The sequence below is a fragment of the Rattus norvegicus genome, chromosome 3 (genome assembly GCF_021556685.1).
Source record: "Rattus norvegicus strain SHRSP/BbbUtx chromosome 3, alternate assembly SHRSP_T2T, whole genome shotgun sequence".
NCBI classification, from domain to species: Eukaryota; Metazoa; Chordata; class Mammalia; order Rodentia; family Muridae; genus Rattus; species Rattus norvegicus.
In genome coordinates, this window is record NC_141536.1 from 3,019,034 (window position 1) to 3,033,459 (window position 14,426).

General features: G+C 39.6%; 2 pseudogenes across 1 annotated transcript in view; both read left to right on the plus strand.

The window, feature by feature from the left end:
* The window catches only part of LOC148006397 (polyubiquitin-B-like), a 674,037-nt pseudogene extending 661,479 nt beyond the window's left edge, over window positions 1-12,558 (plus strand).
* Nid2-ps16 (nidogen 2, pseudogene 15) overlaps window positions 1-14,426 on the plus strand; it is a 1,080,338-nt pseudogene that overhangs the window by 353,053 nt on the left and 712,859 nt on the right.

Consider the following 14,426-nt stretch of genomic DNA (forward strand, 5'->3'; position numbering starts at 1 on the left):
TTGTAGGAAGTTGACTTTGAAGACAAACACACAGCTAGTGTTTTGCAAAGTGAATTGCCGTGACTTGGCCAATAAGCTTCTTTATAAGTAGTTCTAGACGATTAAAAGCATACTTTTCTTTATAGACAAAACGTGCGTTTTTAGTCTGAATCACACATTCTTTTTCGAATTCTGTTCATTCCAAGCGGGAGAAGCTTGTAGGAAGTTGACTTTAAGATAAACACACAGCTACAGTTTCCCATAATGAATTGATGTTACTTGGCAAATAAGCTTACTTTTAGTTGGTACTACACGGTACAAAGCATACTCTTGTATAAAGACAAAACATGCGTTTCCCTGTCTCAATGTCACATTCTTTGACGAATTCTGTTTGTTCTAAGCGGGAAAAGCTTGTGGGAATTTGACTTTGAAGATAAACACACAGCTAGTGCTTCAAAAAGTGAATTGTTGTTGGCAAATAAGCTTAGTTTTAATTGGTTCTAGACGATAAAAAGCATACTTTTCTATATAGAAAAGACGTGCTTGTCCCTGTCTGAATTGCACATTCTTTGGCGAATTCTGTTCGTTCCAAGCGGGAAAAGCTTGTATGAAGTTTACCTTGAACATAAAGACACAGCTAGCGTTTTGCAAAGTGAATTGCTGTTACATGGTGAAAAAACTTAGTTTTAAATGGTTGTAGATGGTAAAAAACCTACTTTTCTATATAGACAAAACGTGAGTTTCCTAGTCTGAATCGCACATTCTTTGGCCAATCTCTTCGTTCCAAGTGGGAAAAGTTTGTAGGAAGTTGACTTTTGATAAACACACAACTAGTGTTCCAGAAAGTGAATGGCTGTTACTTGGCGATTAAACTTAGTTTTAAGTGGTTCTAGACGGTAACAAACATACTTTTCTGTATAGACAAAACGTGCATTTCCCACTCTCAATCGCACATTCTTTGGCGACTTCTGTTCGTTCCAAGCGGGAAAAGCTGGTATGAAGTTTACCTTGAACATAAACACATAGCTGGTGTTTTGCAAAGTGAATTACTGTTACTCGGTGAATAAGCTTAGTTTTAGATAGTTCTAGACGGTAAAAAGCATACCTTTCTATATAGACAAGACGTGCGTTTCCCAGTATGAATCGCACATTCTTTGGCGAATTCTGTTCGTTCCAAGCAGGAAAAGCTTGTGGGAAGTTGACTTTGAAGATAAACACTCAGCTAGTGTTTCGCCAAGTGAATTGATGTTACTTGGCAAATAAGCTTAGTTTTAAGTCGTTCTAAATGGTAAAAAACATACTTCTCTATATACAAAAGACGGGCGTATCCAAGTATGAATCACAAATTCTGTTCATTCAAAGCGGGAGAAGCTTGTAGGAGGATGACTTTGAAGATAAACAGACAACTAGTGTTTCACACACTGAATTGCTCTTACTTGGCGAATAAGCTTAGTTTTAAGTGGTTCTAGACAGTAAAAAGCGTCCGTTCCTACATAGACATAACGTGCGTTTCCCAGTCTGAATCGCACATTCTTTGGCGAATTCTATTCGTTCCAAGCGGGAAAAGATTTTAGGAGGTCGACATTGACGATAAACACACAGCTAGTGTTTCGCCAAGTGAATTGCCGTCACTTCTCGAATAAGCTTAGTTTTAAGGGGTTCTAGACGAGAAAAATCATTCTTTTCTATATAGACAAGATGTGCATTTCCCTTTCTGAATCAAACATTCTTTGGCGAATTCTGTTCGTTCCAAGCGGGAAAAGTTTGTAGTATGTTGACTTTGAAGATAAACACACAGCTACTGTGTCGCAAAGTGAATTGATGTTACTTGTTGAATAAGCTTAAATTCAGAGGTTCTAGATGGTAAAAAGCATACTTTTCTATATAGACAAAATATGTGTTTCCCAGTCTGAATCGGACATTCTTTGGCGAATTCTGTTCGTTCCAAGAGGGAAAAGCTTGTAGGAAGTTGACTTTGAAGACAAACACACAGCTAGTGTTTTGCAAAGTGAATTGCCGTGACTTGGCCAATAAGCTTCTTTATAAGTAGTTCTAGACGATTAAAAGCATACTTTTCTTTATAGACAAAACGTGCGTTTTTAGTCTGAATCACACATTCTTTTTCGAATTCTGTTCATTCCAAGCGGGAGAAGCTTGTAGGAAGTTGACTTTAAGATAAACACACAGCTACAGTTTCCCATAATGAATTGATGTTACTTGGCAAATAAGCTTACTTTTAGTTGGTACTACACGGTACAAAGCATACTCTTGTATAAAGACAAAACATGCGTTTCCCTGTCTCAATGTCACATTCTTTGACGAATTCTGTTTGTTCTAAGCGGGAAAAGCTTGTGGGAATTTGACTTTGAAGATAAACACACAGCTAGTGCTTCAAAAAGTGAATTGTTGTTGGCAAATAAGCTTAGTTTTAATTGGTTCTAGACGATAAAAAGCATACTTTTCTATATAGAAAAGACGTGCTTGTCCCTGTCTGAATTGCACATTCTTTGGCGAATTCTGTTCGTTCCAAGCGGGAAAAGCTTGTATGAAGTTTACCTTGAACATAAAGACACAGCTAGCGTTTTGCAAAGTGAATTGCTGTTACATGGTGAAAAAACTTAGTTTTAAATGGTTGTAGATGGTAAAAAACCTACTTTTCTATATAGACAAAACGTGAGTTTCCTAGTCTGAATCGCACATTCTTTGGCCAATCTGTTCGTTCCAAGTGGGAAAAGTTTGTAGGAAGTTGACTTTTGATAAACACACAACTAGTGTTCCAGAAAGTGAATGGCTGTTACTTGGCGATTAAGCTTAGTTTTAAGTGGTTCTAGACGGTAACAAACATACTTTTCTGTATAGACAAAACGTGCATTTCCCACTCTCAATCGCACATTCTTTGGCGACTTCTGTTCGTTCCAAGCGGGAAAAGCTGGTATGAAGTTTACCTTGAACATAAACACATAGGTGGTGTTTTGCAAAGTGAATTACTGTTACTCGGTGAATAAGCTTAGTTTTAGATAGTTCTAGACGGTAAAAAGCATACCTTTCTATATAGACAAGACGTGCGTTTCCCAGTATGAATCGCACATTCTTTGGCGAATTCTGTTCGTTCCAAGCAGGAAAAGCTTGTAGGAAGTTGACTTTGAAGATAAACACACAGCTAGTGTTTCGCCAAGTGAATTGCCGTCACTTCTCGAATAAGCTTAGTTTTAAGGGGTTCTAGACGAGAAAAATCAATCTTTTTCCATATAGACAAGATGTGCATTTCCCTTTCTGAATCAAACATTCTTTGGCGAATTCTGTTCGTTCCATGCGGGAAAAGTTTGTAGTATGTTGACTTTGAATATAAACACACAGCTACTGTGTCGCAAAGTGAATTGATGTTACTTGTCGAATAAGCTTAAATTCAGAGGTTCTAGATGGTAAAAAGCATACTTTTCTATATAGACAAAATATGTGTTTCCCAGTCTGAATCGGACATTCTTTGGCGAATTCTGTTCGTTCCAAGAGGGAAAAGCTTGTAGGAAGTTGACTTTGAAGACAAACACACAGCTAGTGTTTCGCAAAGTGAATTGCCGTGACTTGGCCAATAAGCTTCGTTATAAGTAGTTCTAGACGGTTAAAAGCATACTTTTCTATATAAACAAAACATGCGTTTTCAGTCTGAATCGCACATTCTTTTGCGAATTCTGTTCATTCCAAGCGGGAGAAGCTTGTAGGAAGTAGACTTTGAAGATAAACACACAGCTACAGTTTCCCATAATGAATTGATGTTACTTGGCAAATAAGCTTACACATCCCTTGCTTTCTAGATCTTAAATTTTTATCTGTTTAATAATACGAAGTAGGAAATTCAGAAAGAAAAAGCAACATGGTACACAAGTATGCTGAAGAAACTGACCACAAGCAATGAAACAAAGACTCAACAAGCTCAGGAAGTTATCCCAAGATCTACTGACACAAGTCACTAATCTCAAAATTTTCTGTAAACATTTAACACCTAATAAGAGCCCTAGAAAACTTGAAAAACTGATACACATATAAAATATAAATGTGTGTCTACAATCACCCTTCCCGGTGCACCGTGTAAGCAGGTGATGGCAACCAAGAAAGACTAATTCCAGAAAGGAAATCCAGATGGCCAGATTCTGTTTTGCCTCAACAGGGTTGTTTCTAAAACAACCATTGTTTTTTTTAAATCTGACAAAACAGGAAACAGAAATGGGATAAAACCAAAATCTATATCCTTTCTACTGTGCTATATGTTTTTCTTCTCGTTAATGTGTTCCTAAAACAATGATTTTTTTTTAATATTTGTGGTTTTACAATTTATTCTACAAGGAAACCAATGGGAAAGACTTGCCAATTTCTTTGGAACTGTAATGCAGGGTAGTAAAACAAATGAAGATCTTGTGATTGTAAAGAGACTAATTTTCCAACACAGTTATGGAAATATTTTTTCTAAGAAACCAGCTCATTCAAATGAGGCATTTAGACTCTGGTTACAATAGTGGTTGTGTCCTTCCTTGAGTCGGGGTTCCCTGCTCTGTAGCCTTCCCTTGAAAGTTCTGTTCTCTTGGTGTCATCTCCTGAAATCCGAGATTAGGTACCATGGTGTCTGCTTGTAAGTCCTAAAAATTAGTGAAGAACATAAACTTCAGTGTCTGCACGGTGACATAAGCCACATCGCTAATAGCTCATCTAGTTAATATGAAAAAATCATGCTTTCACTCCCAACCTAAGTTGGGATTGAGTTCCAGGTGAACATCATCCTCCAGTTCCAGAAATCAAAACTATACACTGGTCATTGCTCAGATTTAGATTTTGTTTGGATTCATGTTGTCACCTGTAGAAGTTTGGACCTGGTTCTTCCTCCCAGCCCCATGCTCCCAGAAATAAGACGGAGACTCAAAATATATTAACAAATACCTTGGCCATAGAGCTAGACTCTTCTCTGACAAATTCTAACCCACTTACTCAAATCTACATTCTGCCATGTGGCTCATTACCTGGGCTCAGGAACCACGAGTCTGTCTGGTCACATTTTCCAGGGCAAATCTCTCCGACCTGGCTCTGTCCCAGAATTCTTTCTGCCTCCTGGATGTCCCACCTTCTATTCTACCCTTTCCTATAGACAATAATTTTTTTTAACTGAAAGGTGATATATCCATACAAATACACAAGATACTCTCTCTATAGTCACTAGCATTCTTAAAGCCTTCAAAGAGCTAATTTTTCCAATTCAACTTTTACTTCTAATGCACCAACACCAACACCAACATTCAGAGACCATCCATGGGAGGACTATTGCTTTAAAGAACTTATATGCACCTTCTTTTCCTTTCAGTTTATTCTGGTAATAACGCCACTACAGCTTGGTGATAGCATCAGGATGAAAAGGTGTTCTATGTAGACCAGGCTGTCCGGGAACTCATGGAGGTTCACCTGCTAGGATGAAAAGCTTGCTCCACCAAACATGGCTCTGATGAACTGACTCAATCTAACAGCAGCAGAGTCAGTTTTCTGTGGACTTTGATTTCTTACAATGAAAAGCAGGCAACTCAGATACCAGGTTCAGATTGTAGGAGAAGAAAATGAGACAAAAAACTACAATCAGACTTTTGTAATTCTGGTATAAGTAGGTATAAATAGGTTTAGAGAGCAGGGGGCTCAGAACAAAGAAACATATAACACACAAAGCTCTCCTGCCTCACTACATAAGCCAGACAAAAGAACAATAGACCAGAAGGTAAGTGTCCCTAGCCTAAAATCAGTTCCTTTACATTAAAAAAAATCCCTTTCAGAGCTGAGTCAAAACTACCTAGAACAAAAATAAAACCTTGTTGGGAATCTAGAATTTTCTAGTATTTTCACATAAGAGAAAAACTGATTTTCAAACGAAACTGCAAATGGAACTATCTTGTCCAGAAAGAACTAAAGAAAAATGCTAAATAAATGCTTCGAATACTAGTAAGTAGTACACATATAAACCTGAAATTTCATTTGCAAAACAGACTGCCCAGTTGACTCAACTCAATGATACCGAATTATCCAAAACCCAGAAGTTAGTATGTTTACCTACATTAAGGGAGGAGTTATTTGAACAGAAGAGAAAGTCTGAAGACACAGTATAGCAGCAAATTCCCCTTATTGAGCAATAAAAAGATATAGAAAATATCCAGTAACTCTCATCTATGTGAGAAAACAGAGTCCTCAATTTAAGATACTCTTCTCTGTATATTTCAACGTACACTAAAGAAGTAGTATTCTAATTTCCCTATGCCTGTGATAATAAAGGGTAGCCAATTTGAACAAATGAATAAATTTAATTGAGAAAAAACAAAATACTTTCCAAAGAATATATTGTTATCAATTCAGATACACACACAGACACACAGACACTCTCTCTCTCCCTCTCTCTCTCTCTCTCTCTCTCTCTCTCTCTCTCTCTGATGTATCAATTTTTTTAAAGATTTATTCATTTATTATATATAAGTACACTGTAGCTGTCTTCAGAAACACCAGAAGAGGGAATTGGATCTCCTTACAGATGGTTGTGAGCCACCATGTGGCTGCTGGGAATTGAACTCAGGACCTCTGGAAGAGTAGTCGGATGCTCTTAACCACTGAGCCATCAATCCAGCCCATGTATCAATTTTTTTAAACAAGCAAGAATACAGATCTTTAAGATCTGTTATACTTCTTACACCCAGGAGACAAAGAAGAAAACAGTATCAACATGCCTTCCAGAGCTCTGATGTCTGGGGGCCCTCAATACTGCCATATTGCCTAAACGGAAAAAAGAGCATTCAAACCCAAACTAATTCTTCTCATTAAAAACATATTTAGTCAATTTAAAAAAATCACATTTAAGAGTAATGTTAACATAATATAGAATATATTATGGACTGTACACCACCTTAATTGATGAATTTCCATTTCTTCAGTTTTCTGATAGAATGTTAAATCACTTCTAATAATAGCATAGCATTATTTCCTATTCTACATTCTAACCTTCTTCCTTTAAGATTATAATTTATAAGATAAATCTGATTATACAATTTAGTTATGTGTAGTTTCACCTATCTAGCTTTGATAAACTCCATTCTGCACAACTCTACTAATTTCATTTAATGAAACAATTACAATGGCTACTACTACCCAATGTTGTTGATAAGTAATAAAACGCAAGAGGTTTACAAGGAGTTAGATTAATTCTCACAACACTATAGGGAAAAATTACTATCACCCCAACTTTTATATTAGTAATATAAGTTCAACAGCTGGTGAGTACCCAAATTGGAATTTATTTCCAGTCAGTCTGATTTCCAAGCTCTTAAATTATCATACTTGTTGTTATTAAAATCTCGTTGTAACAAAATACCCACCACACCCATTCAAATAGAGCACACAAAACTAACACAGTTCCACTTGGTGAGATTTAATGGGAGAACAAGACAAGGGAAAGGGGTGAGAGAAAGAAGAGAAAAGAATGAAGAGAAGAGAGAGCATGAGGGCAGAAGAAGTCTGCCTTTCATTTGGAATATGACATAACTACTCCCACGTGGAGTTGGGATTTGGACAAAAGGAATACTGGGAATGTAGGGATGTTGCCATGTCAACAGTTACCAAATAGTGTCGCTGCTCAAGGCAATTCCTGATACCAATAATACTGCTGTTATAATCAGACATATTTCAAAAGTAGTTCACAAAAAAACGAAGTCTATATACACAGGGAATTTTTCTTTCATCATTAGCTGTTACTAGTTCTGCCACATGACTATTATATTTATGGAGATGAAAGTAAATATTATCTCATAAGGAAAATTACTGACTTAGAATAACCAGAGATTGTTAATAAGGATTATTGTAACCCAACTATTAGGATAACATTACTTTATAATAATATTACTTCTAATAATCCCGCTGGTGTTCCAAAATGTGATAGTACAGGTCTTAAAACTGCCACCCATTTCTACTTGTCTGAAGCTCTGCTGAATCTTTCATGCATTGTGACAGCCAATTCTGTGAAAAACTGACTCATAAAAGGCCAGTGAAAGAAGAACACAGACTGGAAACAAGTTGAAAGATCCCACGCAGAGAGACCCTTACTCAAGTCTTGGGAAATCGCAGACCCCAGACACAGAGAGACCATTTTGGATGTAATAAGCAAAGGTGAGGTTTATTAGGGAGACCTATTACAGAGATCTCCAGGCCGACTGTTTTCTCAGAACCATCAACTGTATAGCACCCACTCGATTTTTAACAAAAGCAATTAACCTGTTTGTCACGCAGGGGCCAAAAACTAAAACCAAGAAAATTATTAGTAATGGCCCAGCTATAGCAGAGAGTAGGTTAGTCATCCAGGGAGACCGAGTGAACCAAGACTCAAACCAACCTTGTTAAGTGTCTCTATCTTTTTGTGTCTTACTAAGTCTTTAGCATCAGGATTCTAATCTGGACACTATCTGTACCTATACACCAAGGTCATGACTGTCTTTTAGAACTTTTAAACGTATACAGGTTGTGATCCCTGAGGCACAGTCTCAAGAAGTGTTAGGAGTACTAACACATGTAATGTTATATCATTTGTAATAGAAATTAAGCCTATCTCTATACTTTTCTCGATGGAACCTAGGGCAAACATGAAATCTTTGTTTCTAAAGCACACTCTTTAAGTGAGCATTATAGCAACCTCCCAGTCACGTCTCTGATGTATCAACTTATCTGATGTGTAAGTCTAGGGAGCTTTTTGAAGATCTGAGTTTCCCTCTAGGTCTCAGCTCTCAGCCCAAACAACTAGTATGCGGCTGGTGAGGGCTGAGAATTGACGCCTGTCAGGGTGGTCAGCAGCACCAGGTACACTCCTTTTCACTGAGGCTCAAGTGTCTGGGCTCAGTGTCGTCATATGTAGCTGTAGTCCCCAACCTGGAACTGATCAGATATCTCAGGGTTCCCTGGGGTATAGGCTGCTGTCAGCTGTGACCAGACTTTTTTTCATATCACCTATAGGTCTTTTAGCCTGGCATATAAATCATTATTACTATGACATGTTGATTCAGTAACATCATCTAATACAGTCAGAGGAGCTGAGGCCCCGTATAAGATCTCAAAGGGGGTAAGGCTGAATCTGGAAGGGGTATTTCTTGCTCTGAAGAGAGCAAGAGGGAAGGAGTGTCACCCAGTCTGTGCCAGTCTCCATGGTCAATTTGTTTAGGGTCTCTTTTAGAGTTTTATTTATTTACTCTACCTGTCCTGAACTTTGAGGTTTGTAAATATAATGTAATTTCTAATCGACCTCTAAATACTTGGCCACACCCTGGCTTACCTTGGCAACAAAAGTAGGACCGTTGTCTGACCAGATTACCTTGGGCATTCCAGACCGGGGGAAGATGTCTTTCAGTATCTTCTTGATGACTATGGAGGCCGTCTCTTGCTTGGTGAGGAAAGCTTCTATCTATTCCTGGAAAGGTATCTACAAGCACTAGGAGATACTTGTGATCATATTTTCTTGGTTTCATCTCAGTGAAGTTTACTTTGACTTTTAATTAAACTCTCTAGGTCTCTTTGTCCTGTTTGTTTCTTAAGCATTCACTTACTGACATAGCTTATACTTTTTTTACTGTCTTGTCTCTCTTGGCTAAAATCTTAAAGTCTATTATACATATTTTAACTATTTGGACAAACTTTTTATCTCCTAATGAGTCCATTTCTTTATTTGGCAAAGTGAGTCTTTTGTTTGTTCTCTGGGGGGTATATCTTTCTCCCCAAGTGTGTCATTGTCCTTTTATCTTTTAAACAACTTGGGCCTTGTCTTCTGTTGTACATTCTAAGTGAGGCCATCCCTTAGTCCAATCCCAGTTCCCAATGGCTGTCTCTTGTAGGCCTGTAACCAGAATAGGCTCCTGTATAGCCATTTCCCAAGCCACTTTATCTGTTTTGTTACTGTCCCATGTCACTGAATCTCTTCTTTCCTGATGTCCTGGGCAATGAATAATACTCACAGTTGTTGGCTTCATCAGGGCATCTAAGAGATGGCAAAGACATCTGTGGTGCTGATGTGCTGGGGGGTTGAGGTTTACCCATTCCAAATGACATTGTGTTGTCCACCACGTTAGTACCCACTTATCTCTGACCTTTATGAAGAGAACTGTTCCCGTCTGTAGACAAGGTAGCCTCAGCTTTTAGCAGGGTTCAATTAGCCAGTCGCAGAGGTCTTTCCTCCACCCGTGGGCTTCTGTCAGTGCTTGACACTCATGTTGCAGTGGCTCCAGGTCCGGATTGGGCAACAAGGTGACCAGATTGTCCCCAACCGGGGGAGAATCTAGACCAGTGGTCCCATCCTCTGGGACCTTTATTTATTTATTTAAAGGCAAAACATCAGCCACTCTACCACAGTTTAAATCCTGGATTGGGTGATAATTGTTAGTGCCCGGCTGGCAGGAGTGATGTGTTCTAAGCAGAACGGCACTAAGCCGTTCTCTCACCATCAGGTACTGGTGTACCGAGACAGGTCTTAAGCTCCACATACACAGTCTGTAGATATGTATACACATGGCCTCACCCAGACATTTTAGCCCATGTAAACCATTTTGGAGAGCAAATGTCTCATGAGCAAGGGATTGGGGTAGTCCATAAGTATTGTTTGTTGTCAGTAGCCCCCTATACCCAAGGTCTTTTACTAGACACTAGTCCATTTGGGTGCAGGAGCAGAGAGTGTTAGGCCCCCATATGCACAAAACAACTGGGCAGGCTTCTCTTCTATCTTTGTACATAGCCAGCACTATAGGACAAGAGGCTTGCCTTCGGGGCCACTGGAGAGGCCCCTCTTGTTTTTCTTGGGGCAGTCCCTGACCCAATGTCCTTTTTTTGTGTATTAGGCACACTGCTCTTTAGCCAGGAATTCTCCTCTGTTGTCAGGTACTGTCTTCCTAGGTTCCCTAACTACGGTGGCCAGTATATGTTCCTCTCTTGTCTTTTATCTCCCTTTAGCTCTCTAGCTTCTTTTTTTTTCTCAGTCTCTCTGTTTAACCTTATTTTTTTGTAACTTATATTATATCTCAGCAACTTAGCTTAACCCTTCAAATTTCTGTAACTTTCTCTTCATATCCTTTCCTTATCTTAGCCAGATTGGTGGGGCATTTTCCAGCCCCTCAGAGACCCACCCTTGGAGTCTGGCGGCAGACCTGGAGCACTCCCTACCTTCAGGCATCTGAAGAGAGCAGGCAGAAGTAAGGGCCTTCCATCCATATCTGGAACATTTTTTTCTGGCCTCTAGTAGGATTCCGTCTTTCCTTGGTGGTAAAGAAGACCTGTAACAGTTACTAACAAGCATCTCAAATGGGATGGTGAGAAAACAAGGGAATCTTGAGAATAGAGGTCCACTGAAGAGGGCAAATAGCATTTAGTCACACAGCTAAACCAGGAGGCTTTCTTGGGACAAAAAGGCCTTGTGTCTGTGAAACAGAAAAGTGAGCAGAGGGGCAGCCTATCTGTTACTGGCTGTCTCTCTGGACTTAGATTTTCCCTTAAGGAGTACCTCCCTATAGTGTCAGCTCCGTGGCTTTATTGCTCAAAAGACCCATCCTCTAAATGGCACTAGGCTTCTAGTAAGAACTAATAACAAAAGGATGGAGAGACGTTAGAACCTGGGTGTTAGATACTAAGCAGCTGACAAAGGAATTATAACCAGTTTACCTGGGACTTTCAGGACCTCAGTAGCAGCCCTTTACCAAACTGTGTCAGTGGGCTAAAGGCCCATGGAAAAGAAAACATTAATCCTGACCTTGGCCACAGCCAAAGCCTGAATTCTAAATTCTGACTGGCAAAACAAAACAAAGTTCTTCACAGTTTGTTGTAGATTTTTTGAAACTATTTTAGGGGCTTCTTTGCCCCCCAACCTGGGACATTTCCACCACAGGGGCAGGAACTGGTTGCTGTGGGGATAGGATCAAAGGCATTCTCTATGCTAATGATGACCAGTGAGAAAAGAATTTTAATGCTGAAGACTGACTCCTCTCTTGGAATAGGGCCAGCAAAGTAACAAAAAGTCTATTCAGTCCCAAATCAAAGGACACCTGTCTGTTAAGACAAAGAACAGGGCAAGCAGTGAAGATCCAGGTAAATATATTTAAAATGCAAATTATACCAGCCCTCAACAAACACCAAGAAGTCAACAAAATGATCTAAGTATTAAAAAGAAAAGACAAAACAAACAAACAAACCCAAAAACCCCCTCCACTCTTTCTCTTCAACAAGGTGGCCAAGTAGCAGATGCCAAAATGCAGATCTTCATGAAGACCCTAATGGGCAAGACCGTTACTCTTGAGATAGAGCCCAGTGACACCATCAATAATGATCCAAGACAAGGGAGGCATCCCAGAGCTGATATTCGCAGGCAAACAGTTGGAGGATGGCCACACCCTGACCAACTACAACATCCAGAATGGGTCCACCTTGTACCTGGTGCTGCATCTGCACAGTGGCATCATCGAGTCATCCCTTTGTCACCTTGTCCAGAATTACAATTGTGACAAGATGATCTGCCACAAGTGCTACTCAGGCCTGCACACAGTGTAGTCAACAGTTACAAGAAGTTCGGCCACTCCAACAACCTGAGCCCCAAAGAAGAAGCTTAAATAAATCTGGGGCCATACCTGGCCTGTGACCCTGTGACCAAATAAAATCCATTGACTGGGGCAAGAGAGAGAGAGAGAGAGAGAGAGAGAGAGAGAGAGAGAGAGAGAGAGAGAGAGAGAGAATGACAAAGAAAAATATCAAGCTGGGCACAGGACTTAAACCCTAACATTCAGAGACAGAGAGCAGGCACATCTCTGTAAGTCTGAAGGCAGCCTGGTCTACAAAGTGAGTTCCAGGACAGCCAGGGCTATACAGAAAACCCTGACTCTAAAACAAAACAAAATTCTGACAATTAGCTTTCCTGTGTAAAACCATTATGACTCTTTAGCATATCCAACAAAAATTCGTGTATTGGTGGCAAGAAAATACAATGTTAACTATGAATACTCTATACTGGTACAGCACACCAGACCAACCCACATTTGGAAAACAGCTGTGTAAGAAATATAGTAAGAAACACATTTAAACAACTAACATTATTGGATTTTGTACTAAAAACTGAGATCTTACGAGTAAACTGTAGTGGTTTGGCTTGATGCTGCTTGTATATTATTGTTCATATTGGTTCCTCAAGAGGGGTTGCCCCCACCCCACAAGCAGAGCATCATGTACTTAGGTGATGCTATGTGAACCTTCTCTCCACTTTAATAGGTCAATAAAAGGTTAGAGCCTATGATTGGGTAGTGGATAGGAAAGTTGGGACCGGAGGCTCAGGAGGGGGTGGCAGGTAGAAGGAGAAAAAGAGAGAAGGAAGAGGAGAGAAGGAAGCCACTATGCACCAGAATCATGTGGGTGGTAGATATGCCCAATCTATGCATATAACTTATAATTAAAATATTTGGATTGTGTGTCTTTTACATGGGCTGTTAGGGTTGGAAATTTTAGTAACAAATTGACTAACTCATGTCTGGCTTAGAACCGAAGTAACCCGATACGGAAATCCACCCCCATCCACTCAATATTAACAACTAGGGCTTCACTCTAAAGCTGCTTCAGGGTGGAAATTAAGCATGAGTCTAAAGGGTTTACAGAGAGCTAACCGAGAGGCTCCCTGCCCAAGCTCCAAGCAAACCTAGGCAACCAGAGGTAGCACACCAGCCCTGAGCTGGGACACAAGGTGGCGCCAATGCCACAACATAGTTGGGGTTCCCTGAGTCTGAGAGAAAAAAAAGAAGGACAGGAAGTCAAGGTTGCCTGAGATGAGGCTTTCACAACTGAAAATTAGCAACTGAAAACACAGCAGGTATCTTTCCAAAGTTTTCTCACAGAAAACAATGGGCTGATCTAGGCATCTCTCTCCTAAGTCAACCTCCCCATGCACACTTTGATTTCCAACATTCCTCCACTTCTAAACAGGGCACAGGACACAGGTAGCAAGACCAGCTATCTCAACTGCTTACACTGCAGGCTGTGAAAGATCAATACACAGGCTGAAGGCTATACAGGACAGTCAAAAGACCTAAAGGGCTCAAAACACAAAAGCCAAGGTTCTTTGTCGAGTCAGCCCCTCCCTACTAGTGAAAGAATCTGAAAGGACCTTAATGTCCTAAATCAAACACCAGGAGGAAACAAAGATAAAAGAAACTTCAGACCAAATATAAGAATTAAAATAGTACCACTGCACTCTTTTCCTCCTTCGCTTTTTCCCACATAAGGTGCTATAGAGAATTGAGGAGTTTCTTAAGTAGTGAATATAACAAGCAGTGATTTTGTTTTTAACATTCTTAGCTTCTCAGAGTATATATAACCAAAGTCTAAAAAATTAAATTTGCCAAGGTAAGTTGAAGAAAATTTTTGCATTTTCTACA